At 38.7% G+C, this 16,448-nt stretch overlaps 1 protein-coding gene across 1 annotated transcript in view; it reads right to left on the reverse strand.

Annotated features, from left to right (window-relative positions):
- srrm4 (serine/arginine repetitive matrix 4) overlaps positions 1–16,448 on the reverse strand; it is a 91,118-nt gene that overhangs the window by 35,729 nt on the left and 38,941 nt on the right. The window lies entirely within an intron of this gene.

Below are 16,448 nucleotides of genomic sequence, written 5' to 3' on the forward strand. Positions count from 1 at the left end.
GACATGGAGGAGCAGAGGCTCTACTCCGAGCTCCTCCAGTGTGACTGAGCTCCTCACTCTATCTCTAAGGGACCGCCAAGCCACCCTGCAGAGAAAACTCATTTTGACTGCTTGTATCTGTGATCTTGTCCTTTCGGTCATTACCCAGAGCTCATGACCATAGGTGAGGGTAGGAACGTAGCCTTTCAACTCAGCTTCTTCTTCACCACAACAGTCCGATACAGCGACCTGCAGACGCTGCACCGATCCACCTGTCAATCTCACGCTCCATCCTTCCCTGGAGTTCAAGTATCTTGGGGTCTTGTTCTTTAGTCAAGTAACTATTTCTGAAAGACCAAAATGACCTTTAAGAAAAAAAGTGATTGGTTACAGCCTAAGGTCTACCCACTAAACAGCTCCAATAATGACATGGTATAATATTTGTGGTGGTCATAATATTTAGCTGGAAGAGTGTCTGAAAGCACACATAAATCTGGCTAGATCCATATTTGTAATGTTTGAAATCTAAAGCTACTTCTGTGGTATAGCATATACAATGTGGGCATAAAACATGTTGAATATAGATAGGACAGGTCATGATGTGCAATAGAATAAGTAGTAAGGTGGTACTGTGGTAATAAATCAAGCCGACAGTTGGACTCCCACTTCTGAGTTGAGCCTGTTAATAATACACTTTCCATGCTCTTGTTTTTTCTTAAGCTTGTGAATCCCTCTTATGCATCGCCGTCATGCAAAGGTCATTTATCTGCGAACAGCCCGGTGGCGTTCAGATGGGAATAGACTACAATGACATCCCAACAGACCAGATAAATTGTGAGCACAAATGCAAATCTCGCGGGTAGCTGGAACAAGAATTAAATTGGCCATGCCTTGTTCGACTACAATGCACGATACTGGAAAACTCTGTGATAGAAACTAAAGTTTTAATGGCTGTTACGATCCAGTTAGGAAATATCAGTAGCTCAAAGCAATTTCAAGTTTGTTTTTGTTTGAATTATAAGCGCCAACTTTTATCATGGAGAGCTGACAGCGCATTTGGATGTGATTATGTGCAAAGTTTTTATTATGATTGAAGCGCTGTTTAATTTAGAAGTTGTCTATCTCTGAGTACTAATGTGAAGCAAGTTTTTATACGCTGTTTGATTATTCAAGTGGAACAGTAACTCCCCCACTTTAGTGCAAACTGGGTAAATTTGCAGCTTTCTGGTTAAAAACGTCTAAATCTAAACATGTGCTGCCTTCAGTGGATATTGAAGTAGCTGGTGACATCACAAAAGACTCCCCTGAAAATGGCATGATTTGAGACAATGTTTGATGACTTTTTTTGTATGTCATGGGACTAGTTTAGGCTAGTTTAGAGTAGTTAGATATGGTTTATAGCTGTAGAGCAACGTCAGTATATCAATTAGTGAATGTATAGCTATAATTTCAAAAGCAAACTATGTAACTAACTGTAACCTGCTTGTCTCCATAGAGATGTTATTGCTTTGTCTGAAAGATTCACCATGAGGCACAGTTACAGGCTAGATCTGTGGAGAGGCACAGCAGCTCAGAGTGAGAATCCGTACATGAATGAAGGTCAGATTAAGTTTAATACCAAACTAAATGGCATATTATAAAAAATGACAGTCATTTCCATTATACAATGTTATAATGTTGTTACCTCACCAAAAACATACCTGGATTTGTGTTTTGTTTCATAAATTCTTCTGTTCCATGATGTTATATAGTGATAGTTTTCAAGTTAACAGCTCCTTTTACCTTTTGTTTAGCATAGATTGGCAATTCTAGGGCTCAAAGTATCTCAATGATTCTAGTGAAGGTGTGTGGAGTTTAAAAACACAGTGGAGCACTTCCTGTATCACCACATGACATCACAAAGTGGAACAGAGCGTTTTCTGTTTGAGAGAAAAACTCAGCGTAAATATGCAGGGTTTGTGTGTTTAACATGTGTGAATGAAACAAACACAACTCCAGGTCTGTTTGTGATGAGGAAACAACATTATAACATAGATCAGGAAATAGCGTAATATGAACCTTTAAATGTGTTAGTAATATATTTTGTGCTGTTATACATGTCTTTATTACCGCAGGACAAATACAGACCCGTTATAACACACACAAAGGAGGTCTGACTGCATCCCCTGTTGATAACCTGGCTCTTTGATTACATTTGAAGAACAACTGGCCTTGATTATCACAATCAGAGTGACAATGTTGTGTTTGAATATGCAATAAGCCGGCGAATTCACACCCCCCAATCAGAGGAATCGCAGCCCTTTCTACCTCCTTGGCCTCCACGTCGCCACCTCCACTGACATTGGAGATAAGTGAAGTTGCTTTATTTAATTATTGTCTCCTGATGATAAAATGGGAGCAACATAATGGCTTGATTAATTTCCTTATCACGGCAAGCACAAAGCGTAATTACTGCCGAACCCAGCGCTTGGCCAACTGCACATCAATCAAATTAAAGTAGTGCGAACTTGGCAATCACTTTCCAAACAGAACAAATGAGTCAATTCTCTACGATTCGGACCTGGGGCTACAAAAGACATTTACCCAAGAACCTCAAAGAACCTAAACTACAAGCAAAGGTTACTATGGTTGATTATAGGTGACCAGGAAAGGCATAAAATCTTAATGGAAAACCTCAACATGTGCTTGATGTAATAATGCACTAAGGTCAGGCTCACTCCCTTAAGCAACTATTAAATCACAGACTGCCCTTGGAGTCTTGGATAACTGTGCGAATGGGATCAGAAAGTCATCACATACAGCAGAAACGCCAGGCTGAGTAAAAGACCAAAGTAAAAAAGGCCAAAGGAACTCATCGTAAAAGGAGAAAGCTGAGATGTGTGCTAAATAGACTGTGAAAAGTACCACTTATCAAAGTTGGTGTAAGAGAGTTTGTAAAAGCGAACTAGATGTGACACTGTGAGCTCTGTATATACACTTCCACGAAAGTGAGCTGTCCCAAAGGATATATAAGGGTATAGGAGAGATGGTTAATATTTGGTTTGGATGTAGAACCATTTTATAGTTTTGCAAGTAGGGGTAGAGTAGTAGCTTTGTTTTGATAGATAACTTTACTCTTTTACCACGCAGTTACCTGGATGGAAGAGGAGGATTATGGTGAACTTTGGCTGCATCTTTACGCACACATGCTCCACACTGGATATATTTACTACACTGCATTTATTTAAGAATTACCTTTTTACTGGGACCGAGGAGAAGAAGGATGTTGGTGAAGTTTGGTTCATATTATCTGTTTGGCTTCATCTTTAAATAGACACTGCAGGCTGTGACTGGATGTGGATTTATTATCATGCACAACACTTTGACTTTGAGACAGTGTAAAGGCCCCACACTGGAGATTTGATGTGTTTTTGAGTGGATACAAGTAGAACTCTGAGCACGCTGTTTTACTGCTGAGATGACACACACGACACGATGTTAAAACGTGCTGTTTGAGGTGTGAGCACCTGCGCTGTTGTTAAATACATCAGTGTGGTGTATGTATTGGCTCATCGACGTGGACATTTTAAGCCACGGAATCGAAGTTTAGCACCGATCAAACGTACTTACTGGATCTTTCCGGTTGGTGCCTATTTGGAACCGGGCTTTTTTGGTGCCCAGCTATAAATGCAAGATGAGAATGCATGCAACACAGTGCAAATTGAAATACAGCCATCCCAATTGCATCTGTTTCCTCTCTAAAGTAGTCAAACTTTTCACAGCAACTTCCACTTAAAAATATTTGGCCACACAGGTAATCTGTCTCTATAACTGGACTATTCTTGGTCTAGGTTTAGGTCTAAACCAGTTCTAAAATTACAAAACTGATACACTAGATTTAAACAAGGACTAACCCAAAGGAGGACAAAATTGGGATTAAGTAATAGAGCACTATCCATATAACCTTTCCTCTTGTATTGAAATTACAGAAGATTATTTTAGATACTTTATATTTGTAATCTACATTGGCATAGTTTTTTTCCAGGATTCAGACAGACCAAAAGAGTTCTCTTCGAGCTTATAAATATAAAGCGGAGTTTTTATCCAAATGCATTATTGGGACATGATAGTAAGCTTAAAGTGTGATGTTTATTCTCTGGAATGAGCAATGTATCGTCAACTCAAGGATGAACCCTTTTGCAATATAAATCCATTTTGGAGCTAGTGAACACTTGCCTAAAGGCTTCATTTGACTTGGGTAAACCTACTCGGCTTCCTCTGGCAGTTGGCTCTGTTTGCCTTCTCTCTGCAGCTCAAATCAAATCAGGGCTGAGCAGAGTACACGAGAGCCTCGCTGTGCTTCATTAGACGAGCCACTACAGAGACAAGAACATGTGGAGAACACTGCTACCATCCACATAATGTCTTCATATTACACACTGTCACTTCTGCAATGTGGCTTTGGCTGGGTTTTCATTCAAAGCTCATAAAAAAGATATAAAAAGAATTGTTTCTATCGAGTTTCAAGAGGATAAAAGTTGGCATATAAAGTAAGAGAAGTTACATATAGTTTTAGATATATAGGAAAAGTTGATAGCAAAAGATGAAATTCAAATCTGTAAACTGGACAAATCGTTATAGGAGTGAAGACATTTCCTGCTCATCCAAGCCGCTTCATCAGTTCTGGTCAGATTACTGGTGGACACTGCCTTATATCTGTCTGAAGGGAGGGGCTAACTACACTGAAACTGTAAACAGCTATTGTCTCCAGTTTCAGCCTTAACGACCCTATACAACCTGTAATGGTGATCTATGGTTCTCTTTGTTCCCTGTTTGTTTTGGGTCTGAGGATAGAGTTGTTGATTTTAACTAGGAAAAGTAGGAAAACATAGGGAAAGTAGGAAAAGTTGGAAAACATGTACGTTATGATTGGATATCTGTTTCATATCCTGACAAACTGAATGCTTTAAGGTGGGGTACTCAACTATTTTCTTGAGAGTAAATTCAAATATAACCCCATAACATACTTTAGTTACTCAACTCTATGAGACAAGTACACTTCTGTAATGAATTTTATTAATTGTCACACCCACAAGAAATGTAGGTTCTATGAAGACAAATCCTCAAACATTTAAAGAAATATTTTGATTGGTTATAGCTTTTTGAAAACGATATAAGAGTTAGTTAGCAGTCTGGTTTATCTGAGCAATGCTGTATTGTCGTAAAAATAGCCCAATAATAAAAGTAAAATTTAAAAAAATATCAATTTATAAAAAAAGAAAAAAATCGTAACTTTATTTTCCGTGCTGCGTGATGATCCAAAGTGCACAGAGGGGGCAGAGTTGAGGCCGGGACGAAGTGTTCTGAATGGACCAACTGTGGTGAAAAGGCATGTTCCAGAGTCTGATTTACCTTTGAGTTCTGTACAGTGAAGAGCTTTGGGCTGCCCCAGTGAGGAGGAGGAGGAGGAGGAGGAGGAAGAGGAGGAGGAATAGGATGAGACTCGCAGCATGGACCCAAAGCCAGAGGAGTCATCAACAGTTCAGCTCCAACAGAAGAAAGAGCCTGCCCCAAGCTGACACACACAGAACTGCCTTGGATTTTAGGGAGGGTTTTATTTTAAGTACATACAGACAAATGTTTCTCGTGCATGATTTAGTCGATGAATACATTTGTTCACTTAAGCAGATGTGATGAAACGCTAATTTTACCTCAAGTAAATCTCTATCTGAATGAGCACCAGCTACCTCCACGGAGCTGACAAATATAGACGTAAGGTTCTCAAACTTTTCACAACAAATATCATCTGAGAAAATATGGAACCAGATCTAAAACAAGACTATATCAGATCTAAACTATGTCTAAAATAGGACCATAACTCTAAAATAAGAATAATTTTGACTCTATATTAAACAAAGACAAGAAAGAGGACCTCAAGTACCACCAGAAGTAGCCCGTGTACAACTACATACAACTTTGTCTTTTATTGAGGTTTACACAGTAACAACAGCAAAATGTCAATGGCGGGAGCTAATAAAAAATACCATTCCAGTACTGCAGAATGTCCATTAAGCTGTACCAACCCGCAGTTAGAGAAATACTAGGTCGTCTATAAGCTCCTTTACGTTCACTCCATCATTACAGTTATATGACACTACACTGAACGACCAGTGGTGGAACGTAGCAAAGGAAAAGTAGTAAACTTAAGTATACAATTTACGTATCTTAAGTGGATCCTTTTTGCTTTTATTTCACTACATTTGAGAGAAGGTATTTGTTCTTTCTACTCCTACTACTTTTTTTTTTTTTTTTTTTGGACTGAAAAGTGACAGTATTTTTTATGATAGTTTCAAATCTGCTGAAAAGGCTGTGGGGTTTATTTTTGATTTGAGTGTGTAAAAATATACAAATAAAACCAACTAGAAAAAAACGATTGGTTCAACTGTTTGTAGTGAAGAAAATTCAGCACACACCTTTATCAAAATCTCTACATTTGGAGCTTTATAAGACCTCAAAATCTGTGCGAAATACGTATTCTTTTTAACTACATTTAATACTTTTATTTCCATCCATCCATTTTCTTCCGCCTACCAGTGCTGGGTTGCAGGGGATGCAGTCTAAGTAGGGACATTTTTTCATGTCATACTTTTTCTTGAGTATTTTTTTTACCCCTCTATCCGTACTTTTACTTAACTAACAAAATCGAGTACATCTTCCACCATCGTGTATGATCTAGAAGTCAATGATTCCCTTTCATAACCATTACAGTGAGCAATGTCCGTTGAACCCCCATCGCTTCACGTACCGTCCCTCTAACACCGCGCTGGTAACTTTTGAGGCAGTGACGTGTCGCCTCTTTCACGGGCCATAAATTGCGCTCGGCTCCAAATTGAGTTAGAAGTGATTAGAGGGTTCTTTGTGTGAAGGCGGAGAAAGGGGAAGCAGCCTTAGTTAGTGGCTAATTAGCAGCTTGTGAGGCACACTTTTCCCTCTATGAAGGAGCTTACTGAAGAGCCAGATGCAAATGTATGTGGAGAGGATTGAGTAATAATGACTGCATAGCTCGCTTTAATTAGCATAACTGTGACACCGGAGTCGAACGGCGCTCTGAGAGGAAGCTGCGGGGAAAAAAAAGGCCTCAAGATGGCTCCTACAATGTGAAGCAACGGAGCATGGCCGAGAACATACAAGAACGAGACAAATGGGACTCGTGTTCATTCGTTTTCCATTATCACATTGATAAGCAGCTAACATATAGTAAACTGTGGAAATATATCATTAAAAAGACTCAAGAGATGAATATTCCTTTGACGCTAGGGTTGGGGATTACTGGTGGCCAAGCATTGAAAGATGGGTCAAATGCAGGAGACGCACTTCGTATCTATATTTAAGTTTAAGATACCTATTGCAACACACCTTTATTACGTTTTAGAGCAATACTGGGTAACTTTCTGGAGGTGTCACCTGCATAAATACATGGAAATAGCGAATTAAAATCATTCTCCAGAACATTCGCCATGGCCATAGAAGATTTATGCCATATGTGGAACAACCTTTCCATGGAGACAGGTACAAGCCCACCCACAGTAAGTTTTTATGTTTTTTAGTGCAATAAAATCACGCAAAATGGCAAAAAATGTACATGTGGAGCTTTAAAGTTGCATGTTGGATGGTTCACCACTTATTGCTTTGCCTGGAATGTTCTACGTTTTGTCATAAGCTTTTCTTTCTAGCAGTTATTGAAGATAGTAATGTGATGTTCGTGAACAAGTTAGCTCTTTTAAACGATTTCTTAATGTGAATGGCGTGACCCGGATCTCATTTTTAAAAAGCTTTATGCATTTTTATAAAGATTAACCCTGAACCAAAACAAGAATCAGCACAGAAGCAGAGAAGGCAACACAAATGAGAGCTTTATGCTAAAAAAAAACATATTTGGCATCATAGTAACAGTTGGTTAATATTGTAGTGCAACGTTTTATTTGGATTATGCATCATTTCAAAGGGTAAAGACACTCTGATTCTCATATAAATGGAAAAAGCTAAACCGCAAGCCGCCGCATTCCAAATAGGAAGTAAGCAAGGGCACAATTCCTGCTGCATCAACTCACACTCATGATTCTGTTTTGTTTTGTTTTTTTTTTCCTATTTTGTCTGTAAATCAAGATATGAACAATAATAACAGACAAATCAGGCACCTTCTTTCGCTCCTGCTAGCATTAGCCACAGGTTTGATTGACAGCGTTGCTAAGCGCCCGCACCGCTGGTTTAGCAGGGGCATTACCTTCAACAGTCTGGCTCCGGATTGGCTCTTTGCCTGCTATGATACTCCAAATTCGGCCTAGAACTGCTAGCCTCGATGAGCTTCAATTGGCTGGGGCTGAACGTCACACTCCCTTGATCCACTTCTTAATTCAGTCTATGATTCAAACCATTTTACATAGATCTCAGTCTTGGTCATTTCTCTCTGGGATTAGTTTGGACATAAAATGAGTTCTCACACTGGCTTCTGTCATATAAATAAATAAATAAATAAATATAAAAGAGCCAGTCTTTTGAACGGCTCTCTGACAGTGACAGATCCAAAAGATTCACATCCCATAAAAGACCCGAAAGTCCCATCTCTAATTGAAGAACAGCTATTTTTAACACCAATAAATACCTTAAAACATGCATTTTCTTTTATTTTAAGTATCTAGCTAACGCATTCTCTTGTATTTCTGTTCCTTCCAAACTTCTTTGTAGATGAGCACCTTGTTGACGCCAATTAAGTAGTTAAAGTAATTGCTGCTATTGAAAACCTGTCTCAACACCTAGCCTGCTATTTCAATTGTGCAGAGAATATTTACGCATCATTATATTTACAGTCTCTGCCTTCTCCTAATTGGATTCGTATTGTTCTGTGGACTTTTAGCAACGCTTCCTTCAGAATTATTTGTGAAAACTTCAAACCATCCAATTAAAACAAATCTATTTACCAACCCGTGCGAACAAACAAGTTTTCTTTTCACGACGCCGCTGCTAATTTAAAAAGTCCTTTGACAGTCCATCAGCCATAGCTTCCTACATTAAAGTCCATCTGTGTTGGCTTTCCCCACTCCAGCCTCCAATTATCCAGTATTGTGTTAGCTTGTAGCCACTTCCAGCTAACTCCTATGTGTTTTCCCGCACACTTGTCAGAACGGGGGAGTCTACTCTTACACTGTTTCAGTATATGACCCTTTGTTGTAATGAGCGGGGATCCTTCTGCCCTCATTTGTGTCAGTAAACATATCAGGGCTGCAGCTATAGTCATGACAAGACCAAACGGATCCAATGGGCCGATCGACACCTCAGTGAAGGAGCGCGTCGGGGGAAGATCTCGCTGGCTTTGACATGCGGTAATTAGCTGATGATGCTATAAACCGACAAGTCTTTGGATGTTTTTATATTTTCCAGCAACCCCTCTTCAAATTGTATGGCATGGTAAATAAAGGAAATACTGCATGACACTAATAGACTAAACCTCCCCGTTAGCGTCACTCCTTCCTGCCCAATTTTGTCCTTATGAATAAATATTTAAAGATAAGGCAGTGGAGAGAGAGATGCGGGTGGATGTCACAGACAACATGTTACTAATCAAATGAATATGTCTGTGTAACCCATGTATCATTACCTTATTTTATTATATTATAGTGATATCGATCTATAATGTCTGGTACAGGTGGTGGTGAAAATAGGCGTAGAGCAATGACGTCTTGAATACCGGAGCATGAATCACTCTAAAAACAACTTCGAGATGGTAAATGAGAAACAAAAACAATTATATAATGGTTAAAAGCTCTAAAGATTCCATTGAGCGCAATAGGTCTTCTTTAAAGTAATTTCGAAGGACACCTATACCCAAAGAAGTTATCCAGTAGAGGCTGCAAGTGTGCATAAATATGTCTCCGTCACACTAAGAATGCCTAAATCTTAATCTAAACACTGGACGTTGGAACTTTACAAAAGAAGCTCTTGATATCTTGGACATGTTCATAATTAGCCGATGTCACTATGGACTAACAGCCCTCACTGTGTTGTACTTTTCCTACAACTTCATTCTGTGGCACTGATGTATGCTAAACAGTAGTATGAATAATTCAAAACATCCTGCTGATGACACTATTTCACAGTTCCGTCCCTGATTAGATAATCAATGTCAACACCCGAGCGAAGAATGTTGTCTCTCTCTTTAGTTCATACAGAGGAGCAGAGTGGCTGTATAGGGGCGAGAAGAACTATAAAAGTAACACATTCAATGGAAAACAATTATAAACACGCAGATAGTTAGATAGATAGATACATACATACTAACTATCTATGTATTTTATCTAGATATCAACCATTTCACTCAAAATACAACCAGCTATAAACTAGGTCTTACATAGAGTTTTGTTATGTCAGGATTAGGCCTATAATTAGGTCTATAATTACAATATCGACTTCTCATTCAATATGTGACACATGGAACAATATATTTTGAGGCTCGATATTTATCATGTGGACACTTTCTTTGCAAAAGTATGGAGATTTTAGCCATTTTTTATGTAAAACAATGAGAGTGGAGCTGAATAAATAACTTCTGTGGCTAATTATTGGTTCATTCTGGTGTTTATTTGTTGTAGCTCGGGCTTTTTGAATGATACTCTAGGTTGGCAGTGGCATAAAGTAGTTTCAATATTATCGTAATATTTCTCTGTAGCGATATATCAAGCTTCAATTTATTTTTATTTTTTTTATTGTGACAGGCCTAGTCATGATCAGCTAAACCAATGTGGAGAAAGCAGTGCACATAAGGAAATGAAGGGTTTTATACTGTTGGTGTATTTGGTGTATAAAAAAAACCAAAACAAAACCCAAAACAAAACAAAAAAACAGATGCTTCCAAAGTGAGTACATTGAAATTGAAATATTTAACACAAATTCCGAACAAAATACATGGCTCCCATCCAGATTAGCGATAGCTTTACTGGGGTAGTGAGGATCCACAATAAACAATAAATAATCCATGTAGGCCTGTCAACAATTACTATACTGACAATATATGACAGATGGAAGAATATTTTTGGGGGTCAATATTTATCGTGGATACTTTTTCTATGCAGTATATTTTGGGTATTTGCAATATAATTTGAGCTTTAGAAAAAATAAATAACTTCTATGACTCATTATAGATACAAACTAACTAAAAATTAAGTGTTGCATTCTGTTATTTCTTTTTTTTAATTATTATTATTATTATTTTTTTTTTTATATATTGCAACTTTAGAATAGCTTTTGGGGATAATTCAGCTTTATCGTTCGGTTTCAGTATTATCGTGTATCGTCTATATTTGCTTCAGCAATATATCGCACTTCAAAATTTGTTATCACGACAGCCCTAAATCCATGTATAGTTTTAAAACTAGGAACCCGAGAAAATTGCTCTGACCCAGTGTGAAAAATGACCACAACCTCGGACACAGCGCACGTGGCTAAACGAGTAACTAAACAACTACTAAAAATATCCCCGCAAACTTAGCAGGACGTTTGCGCACATCTCGCTCTCTGATGTGTCACACCTGCCTCTGCTCCCTCACCTGTGCTCATTAGTTTACCCAGCATGCATTGAGCTTCTCACTCCTGCTTTTGGCACAGGGCTCTAAGCACCCACCAGGTACTGCGCCCAGACAGATGGAGTCTCAGCATCCTCTCAGCTCTGTGTAAACCCACTGATGCCTCTAATGTGGCTTTGTAGATGCTATCTCCGCCCGTCTCCAGCCAACCGGCCCCTCTATTTCCTTCTATCAGACCTGGGGGCTTGTTCAGCACAGCCTTAACCTTCTGTCTCTGTCTATTCCCATCTCCTCTGGTGGAAGTCAATGGGAGCGGGGTGTATTTCTCAAAGCATAACGCAGGAGGTGCAGCAGTTATGGGACCAATACACCCACAGATGGTGCCGGGCTGTTACTTAAGCCAAGGGTGTCATATACAGAGTTTTACCGTGATAACATAACGGCTAAAACTTACTTTCACAGTAGTGTGCAGTGGTAACTTGTTTATCGCGGGGGTTACGTTCTAAAAATAACTCGCAATAGGCAAAATCCGCGAAGTATCAGCTTTATTTTATATGTGTTTTGCAGCTGTAAAACCCCTCACCACACACTTTATACACTTTTCTCACACAGACATTAACATTTTCTCACATTTCTCTCTTGTTTAAACACTCCTTTGTCGGTGCAGAAGGTTTCATCGACATTGTGGGTTTTGTCGGGGAGAAAACTTGCAAACATACAGCACTTCAGAGTCACACTGATCCAACATTTATGTATATTTGGCTGAATGCGTTCTGTACTTTATTCATATCATTGTATCTCCAACGATTTGTTTGCTTCCCATAGTCCTGTTTTTTTTCCAATCTACCAAAAACATGCAAAATTCCCATGCTCCTGCCAGGGCCCTTAACCTCCTGAGACCTGGCGTCCTCATATGTGGACAACACATTTTGGGTTGTCTAGGCCACAATGCAAATTTTTAGAAGAATAGAAGAACAACAACAATGCAAATATATTATATATATTCTTTTTTTTTTTTTTTTTTTTTTTTTTTTTTGAATGTTTAGAATATTTTATTTTTTATTTATTTATTTTTTTCTTCCTGCTCATGTCAGCAGCTCTTCACACAAGACACATTGTTCCAAGAGGCACAATTGTTGTTTCTCATTTTGTTTTTACATTCAGGACAAATGTTGCTGTTTTCAGGGTCTTAATAAATAGGTTTGCAAATCATTGTTCAAATGTTTTATCAAAATGATGAAAATGTCCACATATGAAGACATTTGATTTACATATTTTTTTCTCAGAAACTGCATGATGTAAAAAGATAATTCTTTGTATTTACACTCATCTGGTTCCAGTCAGCCCAAATAACAAAGAGAAATTAATAAAGTATCTCATGCAAGAACTCGGGTCTCAAGAGGTTAACCTAGCTTAGGATCTGGAGATGGGTCGCTTGGTGCTGCACTGTGACAGCCCACTTCTCCTACAGGTTGTCTCGGTGAAGTTGATGAATGGATGGGTCAAATGCAGAGTCTGAAATTACCTCAGACACTTATTATTCATTATGTCGACAGTAACGATCTTTAAAAAACACACACCTACTCTTGATCTATCTTTGTTCTGTACTTCTCTTGTAGCGACAGCAGCCAAGTTGGTACAGTGTTTGTCCTCTGATCTGAAGTTTAGTGGTTCAAATCCCGCTCTCGACATAAACATCATTTATGGTAACATATTTTGAAGTGCGATATATTGCTGAAGAGAATATAAACCATAAATGATAATATTGAATGCCATTATGACATGAAAACCCTAAAGCAGAATTTCCCTCCAAAAAACAATTCTACGGTAAATGTACAGTACGATTAATGATCCTGAGCTGCAATAAATAAATGAAACGCTTAATGAGTCATAGAGGTAATTCAGCCTTCCACAGCTCAGATCTGATCATAGAACAACAAGGAAAATAACAAAAAGCTTCCCACTAGTGAAAGGAAAAAAGTGACATGTTTACAGTCAACAAGGAATAAAGGACCTGAAACACACATTCTGATATAATTTACATGAGCTATTTATGCATGTGGCATTTTTATAGAAAATAATCATCCTAAAACTACAGCAATCACACCCCACTGCCCCCATCAACACACACACACACAAACACACCCCAACGCACACATGAACACACAAACACACACACACACACACACAGATAAACACACAAACAAACGCACACATGAACACACAAACACAGAAATAAATACACATGCACACAGAGATAAACACAAGCAAACACACACATAAACACGCATACACACACAGAGATAAACACAAGCAAACACACACATAAACACACAAACAAATGCGCACATGAACACACAAACACACACACATAAACACACATACACATAGAGATAAACAAGCAAACACATACAAACACACACAAAAAAAAACACATGCACACACAAACACACATACAAACACACCCCAACAAATACATGCAGACACAAACACACATACAAACACACTCAAACAAATACATGCAGACACACTAACACATACAAACAAATACACACATAAACAAAGACACACACAAACAAATACACACAAACAAATACATGCACACACACATACAAACACACTCACACACAAGCAAACAAACATGCACACAAACACACATACAAACACACACACACAAACACTCTTCTCTCTTCTCAGCGCACACATGACTGACTTGATTTCATTCTGATTTGGAAACACCACTTAATGCTTTTGTAAATTTCTTATGTGACTTGTGCGAGGACATTAACACAACATTTAAATTCCAAGTAGTTGTACTTTTAACATATTTTTGCTTAGTTTTAAAATAAGATAAATGGAGTTTACAGTGTTGCATATTGCGTCCATAATGACATTGCTTCAAACGCATTGTAGTTTAAATGAGTATTGCTCGATTAATTTATTTTCCAAATCAGTGCAGACAGAAGCAGATGCCAGATGGAACTTTTACAACCTGTTTGTTGTTTTTGTTAATTGGAACGTTTGCGTCACAGCCCATAAATTATCTTAGCTCACAGTTTCAGTCAAGTCGCTAAAACGCATGCTTCTCATTAGCGACAAGCTCACTATATTTAAACTTTAATCACTTAGCTGAAAAGGGGTGGAACTATTAACCGGAGTAGTTACCATCTCAGTGTATGTCAACAAAACGTGTTCAATCTTTATCCTACTGCATAAAGACTAGACAACGTATATATAGAAATGCATTCAATAAAAACTCTACAATGTTTTTTTTATGAGTCAGTAGGTGCTTATGGGCTATAAATATACTCTTTGTGTTTGCCTCATAGACTGTATATATAAATGGACAAAGCTAACGTGCTAACCGCTGCGTCCCAAATAGAAAGTGATCACGGGCACGATTCCGGCTCCATCGACTCTGGCTCCAATTCACTTTACATTGAAAAACTCTCTGTGTAACTGCTGCAGAGCCTCATCATTTTGGTCTTAAAATGCTCGTATTAACCCGCTCTACATGATCCTGGTGTTTCATGTCACTATTCTGTCCACAAATCAAGATATGAACATTAATAACAGGCAAATCAGTGCGTGCAGGAAGAGGCGTTACCTTCAACCGCTTTGCTCTGGATTGGCTCTTTGGTTGCTATGATACTCACAGTTCCAAATATGGGACTTTTCCCCCTATAACTGTTAGCCTCCATGAGCTTCATTTGACTGGAGGAGAACACTATGGGTAACGTCACACTCCCTTAGTCCACTTCATTATACAGTCTACAGTTTGCCCCAAACCTGGATAAATGGAGAGTGCTCATGCTCAGGTAATTAAAGGTCCACTATGTACCTTTTCTTCAGGAGCGTCCGCCACCTGCCTCTCAATGAAGACTGTTTTACCCAGACTGTTTTTACAGCATGGCATTATACTTATTCATCTCCATGAAACCAAACCTTTTATTGCCATTGTCAGTGAACACAACTCACAAACTAGGAACTTGCTTTGGTGATAAAGTGCAACATAAAAACACTGAATAATAATAATATAAAAAGTAGAAATATAGCTATTATAATTAAAAATATATACAGCAACATCAGAACAACAGTGCAAACATGATATATTAAGGTATTGTAAAATGTCCAGTTTCATACAGATGGTACAGACAAGCAGGTGATGGACCAATTTCCAGAAAAATTACGTAGTCCACCTTGAAAAATTCTTTAACTTTGACATTAATAATAATAAAAAAAAACCAAAACATCACCTTCCGTCTTTTGCATGAACTGTTATTTCGTATAGCGGTCTTACCCATAGCTGTGGGTGACCTGAGTGCATGTAGCTAGCCAGACATAATTAGCTTCTCCCTGCGGGCTACACCTTAGATCAATGCGGCGCTGACCTTAGCCTCTTGTACACACCTTCACCAAAGTCACATAATAAATAGGTTCCCATGCCCACCGCTCACGCTCACGCCCTCCCTCACACGACTTCCTCTCACGCCCATGTTATTTAGAGCCCCCTCGCACGGACTCCATTAGCGCTTTATGGGGAGGAGCTTCCTTCTATTTGCCGGTGAGAAGTTGTGTATGGTTATATAGCGAAGGATCAAGGGCAACTCACTTATTACAATGATGTGTTGGAAGGGGCAAGTCGCCAAGTGCTTTTATACTGGGACGGGAGTCGTAGAGTTGACTTATAGCTGAGGGATGGAGTTCTGTCACCCATTCAGGCGTTTGCATACTGATATTGTGTATTTTTGGGCTAGACACTTCCATTGTATTGTTGTGACGGATTGGCGCTCGAAGAGGTGGTTGGGGCAAAACGATGACCAAAACTCTGACAATCTTCCACAGGGCAACTGAAGCTTTAAATAGAAGTTGCGATTGCTATGTGGCTTGTTATTGAAGACTAAATAATAAGGT

Source organism: Periophthalmus magnuspinnatus, chromosome 9 (assembly GCF_009829125.3).
Source record: "Periophthalmus magnuspinnatus isolate fPerMag1 chromosome 9, fPerMag1.2.pri, whole genome shotgun sequence".
NCBI classification, from domain to species: domain Eukaryota; kingdom Metazoa; phylum Chordata; class Actinopteri; order Gobiiformes; family Gobiidae; genus Periophthalmus; species Periophthalmus magnuspinnatus.